Raw genomic sequence first — 5,842 nt, forward strand, 5'->3', positions numbered from 1 at the left:
GAAGTGCAGTTCTTCACGAGTCAGCAAGATCCACAAGATGGTGACCCTCGAGAGGAAACGCAGCAGGAATGTTAACAACAGCATGAAAAGATCCGACAAAGGCAGAGGCAGCATAAAGAAAAAGGATTCTCGTCCTTCGCTCAAAGAAATCCGCATAATGAGTTCTGGAAGCGTGGGAAGCGAAGGCGATTCTGCGACGAAGAAACACTCCTTCAGGAGCTCCGCCTTCGGTAGTCTGTCGAGGCCTCTCATTTCGATTTCCCCGTCATTCCGGAATCAGGACCGCCTGGCCAGACCTGAGTCAGTCCGCCTCTCGTCTGACCTGCCCACGGCTGCCAGGGTCCTCCTCAAGGCGAGATCCTTCTCTGTCTGTTCCTTCAAAGACGCGCCAGCTCGTCCTATACGATGGCGTAGTCTCACCAGGAAACTTGGGGTGACAAAAAGCTCGAGCGAAAATACCAAAACCAAGCGGTCGGCCTCCATGGACGTTTCTTCAATGTGCTCTCCATCCATTTACACCTCGATCCAGTCTGGAATTCTCCTACCCATGGCTCTTGGGAAGACCCCAGCACCTTTGGTCACGCGATCGTCCTCTCTTTCTTTGAGTACTTTGGTACCTCCCATTACGAGCTCTCACACCCCAGAAACATCTGTCATTCCTTCAGATTCATCCTCTCCAGTTTCTTCGACGTCTTCATCCCCCACTTCATCTCCCAGAATGAAGGCTCGAAGTCTGAATGAAGTAGCCCCTGTGACATCCTGTTATAGGTCTAGCAACTCTTTCAGTTCATCAGTCACATCCCTCCCCGCGCCCGTGCTTTCCCAGCCCTCCTTTGCGGCTCCCGTTTCGGTGATATCCTCAAACTCCTGTCCAGGCTCGCCATTACCAGCAGAGAGAATGTTCCTAGAAAGCACTGCACCTTCTGGTCTACAGCTGTCACCATCCTTGATCGAATCGATGTGCACCTCCACTCAACCTTCCTCGTTGGTCATCCCCGCACCTTGCTCGACTTCGATATCACAAGACGGTCAAGACTTCCACTCACTTCCCCCTTTTCCCATTTCAGTATCGAGGCAAGGACAGCCGCAGGATTTTTCTCCTGTTTCTGTCTCTGTCTCCGTCTTGCCTGTCCCGGTAAGCCCCAGCAAACACCCGCCACTGGATGATGTTCCACAAGAGGCTCTTCCAGCTTGCGAAAGTCCACCGGATAGAGAGTCACCTGATCACTTCGCCGACTCGACCAACCTATCCTCTTCACATCAAAGGAATCCTTTGGTAGATTATTCCTCCGATCATCCAGGAGCATCTCCTTGTACATCGGAGTCTCCTTCTGTAAGTGTGCCAAATACAGCCGAGCAGGAAGCAAAGAGGTTCTCTTTAGTGGAGTCTCTTCTTCATGAGTCTACGCCTTCTTCATCGGCTGCATCCACACCCAACTCTACTCCTCTTTCCTCGGCTGGGCCCAGCAGCCCTGAACCCGAGCTCTCCGAAGACGACGGTCTAACTTCTTCTGGCGAGTATCTGACGCCAAATGAAGACGAACCGATGTCAGAGTTGCCAAATCGTCGCAAAGCAAAGATGAGTCGCTACGTGCTCGAGTCAAACTTAAAGTGGGCACTGGGCAATACTTTTCATACTCAAGCCACTGGAAAGTCTGATTCCGTCGATGGGAGAGACACTGGAAATGATATCGAGGTTCGTCATGGAGTCTTCTCTGTATTCAACTCAAAAAACACACAAACCAACAAACCAATTACTCAAACGAGAGCAAACACGATCGAGAACGCTGACCTGTGCAACAACAACATCATCGAGAGAGACGCTGCCAAAGATATTCGAGACATGGGGATCTTTGACCACACGTCATCTGAACAAACAATAAATCGAACGCCTCTGCCTCCCCCAAGACGTTTGAGTCGCGCCAAATCTTTCTCTGTGGTCCTCCCCAGCTGCGCGCAGGAGGAGCCAGAGGAACACAGAACGGGAGAGTTAGCCAAGCGGACGGCGACTCTATCGCGCCGCTTGCGAAAAGGAAGGTCGCACAACGTCTTTCGCTACTGCAGCGACCTTGGCCTTCAGGACTCAGCATCCCGAGTGAGACCAAAGTCGAACCGGGAGGTCTTTGTGTGAATATGTAACCGTTACAACAGAAAAAAAAAAGTCATTGGACCGAGGAAAAATCCGCCGGTGAGTCTGAAGACCATCAGTGCAACATTGAAAGCAAATTATCTCTCGAATGAGTGAGTTTGTGGACGACGTTTCCATCCATTGCGAGTGCCTTTCACGTGGCTGACTCCCTCTTCATTGTCACGGCGTAGTTCATGGGGCTCTTGTCTCGAGTTACGCCAGACGATTTACATTTAGCTGAATAAGAAGGTAGATCCCGGGGCTTGAATGGGGTTTCATTCGTTTCAGACAGAATCTATTCAGGAATCCCTCCCTTCTATTCACCTGAACTAAATTGCCTGGTGTTACCAAAGACGGTAGATATAGAATACTGAAGAGGTCAGTTCACAGACTGAGAGTAGATGAGGGAACAGAAACACAAGGCCATGTTATATAGAAGGGTATGCTATAAGGGAAGCCCTCAGCCATAGCACAGTCGCGTTGTTTCGCCGCGAATCTATAGAAGACGGAGCTGCCTAGTGTAGGCCTTATGGTCTCTTGCAGTCTCCTTCATTCTTATGTTCTTATGTTCTTAAGACTTTCCGTGGTCCAGTCTGCCTGCTTGTTTGGCTCTTCTGCACTCATCAATCTCGACCTCAGATTGAAACGGAGCAGTGAGAAGGACTAACTTCACCACCAGTCACGAACTTCTGAACCTGTGATTTATAGCCGTAGTGAAGTTAGGGAATAGACGTAGGAACGTCTTTAGTATATACGGAAAAAAGGAAGAAAAAAAAAAAGGATGTCGAGAACATAACATTTGTTGAGATGGTGTTGAACGAGAACGCCAAGAGCACCAAATACTCTGTCAAGTAGTAGAATTAAGAGTAAATGATACAAAGGAAAGACATGCGAGTATTACCATATGTGTGTGTATGTGCTGTGTTAGCGCTCATAAACACTAAGATGATATATATATATATATATATATATATATATATATATATATATATATATATATATATATATGTATGTATGTATGTATGTATATATAAGAACTGAGAAAGATGAGACATCGGTAATGCAAATCAGCCTTGTAGAAAGATTTGACCAGGCGACATTTCTGGTAGTACAGATCACCGATGCATAAGATTTGTTCCGGCGTCCTTTCCCCTGAGTGCTGTGTTTCTTATCCTAATGACCTTATCCATTGTAAAAGGCTTTATTTCCAATAGGGTATACATCCTATTGGTGAGAAAATATGTGTGCATATGCGTCGATTTTCAAATATCGATGTCGTATCATTATATGAAGGAATTCCTTGTGCGATTTCGACTGTGATCTGTGTGTAGTTTGTACCTTTTTTAATTCTTTTCTTGTATATAAATCGTAACACAAAAACATTAACCTTGAGTAAACTCCTTTCGTCTCCAGTCTTATAGTCTGGGACGACTGTTGTCTTGAGTCTTTTAAAAACTGTTTAACTTGTATCATATTTTGCTTCTCTGTGTTTCGTTGATGGTAACTAATGAACACTAGCTTCAAGGAATCATCAGTAAAAGATTTTTTGTAGTTTTCACCAGAAAACACCGACTCATTCCTTGTTCTCCTTCCCGCTACAATGACCTCATCCAAGATAAAGAAATAATTTATCAATCAGAGTGAGGATTTGAGGTCAACTGGCTTCTGTCCTTCTATTAGATCATTCGCCTTATAACAACAAGGCTCCGATAATTTTCATTTTTATCTTGATCCTTTTATCTATTTTTTTTCAAGTACTTTCTTGGTGAGAGCGACACTGACTTTTCTTAGGCAGGCGATGCAATGGTGTGCTTTAGCCAATATCTCGTCGAGTTATGGGATTCTGTTCTTTGACGACAAGCTACAGCCAACCTCCACACCTTTCGTATCCGATCCCACACAGTTGTGATTCCCAAACGGTTCATGTCACGGCCCAAATCCGGTCCAATCCTGTCCATGTTACCCGACAACCACAAATCGACCGGTGACATAATTATTTTTTTCTTTTGTAACCTTCGGAAACACTCTTCCGACCTTCATTTGACTCATGCATAAGGGCTTAGAAACCGATGGTATGCAGCCACCGGAGTTGTTTTCCTTTTGCTGCCCCTGCCATCAGAATCCCGACGATCAATGAGATCCTGCCCGAAGTGTGTCATTTCGACTGGTATCTCCGATCTCTGCACCTTCCTGCCTCACGAGGACCCTAATGTTACCAACTAAGCCGATGACTTGACTCTGGAGCACCTCTCTGATCTAACACTTCTTCATCAGGGACACGACTATGGGACGGTTTGAATGAAGATACAATACTCGTTGGCTTTGTACGGAAATGACCTTGGACTTCTAAGATATTCAACACGCGCACGTTGTCGTTAAGCATTTCAACGGTTGCCATTAGTGTGGCCTCGTGATTTGATCTCAATTTCGCTCTGCATTTGTTGTTCCCACCTTTGTAAAGAAGAAGTGAATCACGTTCGAGTATGCTACACTCGAACACTACCAGGGTGACATGTACATCAGTACAGTGTGATGCCACACAATATGTATATTCCTATGCAACTACGTCACAAATGAAGGAAGATAAATGAATTAAGACTTCGAAAGCCATGGTTTGCATAGTTTTCTCTTTTTTTAATGAACCATTTCTAGGGTGCTCTTTAATCCTCATTCTTAGAAAAAATATATATATACTTTGTATGCACATGGTTTGAAAAATGAGAAAAACCATCAATGATTCTGCTTGTATTACAGGCCCCTATGTATAGATTTAAATAACGCGTTTGAATGGATCCCTCCGTTCAGTGTGAAATGAATTATATGTTGCAGCTTTTATAATCCTCAAAAAAAGAATCATTTATTGTGTGTACATACCTTTAACCACAGGTCAACAGTGTATCTACAGATATACTGGATGTATGAAAGGAACAAATGCGCTGATTCCTTTGCCAGGAACGATAATGGCCGTCCTAGGTTTAAGGCCTCTTTATGTCGTGCTGGATTTGCCACCAGTAATTTTACTCTTTAGCTTATGTGTATGTAAATATGATTACGTGTTAGACTTTTCCCAATAAGCAATATGTACTGAACTTATATATATATCACTAAAAGAGTGAAGGAAGTTCTGGTGTTTGTACATATATATGTATAATCTTCCGACTGCTCGGTAGCCTTATTGGCTATGATTGGACTTGACTGATTGTGTTGGTGGTGATACTCTCACTTGTAATATTCATTATTTCCCTTTCAATAAAACTATACCAGTGATAGTACGTGGGTTTTATATGCCATTTCCTTGCCTAAAACACCTTTGAAGATCAAACGAGAGTTGTAATGAGAATCAAAATATATAACCTTTCACCAACCGCTAAAAATAAATAAATAAAATAAAATGAGTAGCCAGTAAGTTTTATGTTATATGTACAAGTAATTAAAGTACAAAATGAAGCTATCATAAATTTACAGTCTCGTTGTATTTCTTTCTGGATTTACATTTATCTTCAGAATGTCATATGCAAAGTTAAGCTCAAAGCGATGACACTTCAATTAAAAAAAAAAGAGTAGGTTGTCCATATAGTCTTCTTTTGTTTGAATGTAACAAATCAAACGATGTTTGACAATGAGTTGCAGATATCGGAGATTAAACTACCTGTAGTTATTTAGAATTACCTCTTGGTGACTAATTCCTTGTTTACTATGACAACGCAAACATTA

General features: G+C 43.4%; 1 protein-coding gene across 1 annotated transcript in view; it reads left to right on the forward strand.

Moving 5' to 3' along the window:
• Positions 1–208, forward strand: part of LOC143029609 (uncharacterized) — a gene marked incomplete at its 5' end in the record, with an annotated part of 14,342 nt that extends 14,134 nt beyond the window's left edge. The window contains 1 exon segment of the mRNA XM_076192339.1: positions 1–208. This exon segment is cut by the window's left edge and continues 71 nt beyond it.
• Positions 209–5,842: the final 5,634 nt, after the last annotated feature.

This window comes from Oratosquilla oratoria, chromosome 11 (genome assembly GCF_046742065.1).
Source record: "Oratosquilla oratoria isolate Oo_2021 chromosome 11, ASM4674206v1, whole genome shotgun sequence".
NCBI classification, from domain to species: Eukaryota; Metazoa; Arthropoda; class Malacostraca; order Stomatopoda; family Squillidae; genus Oratosquilla; species Oratosquilla oratoria.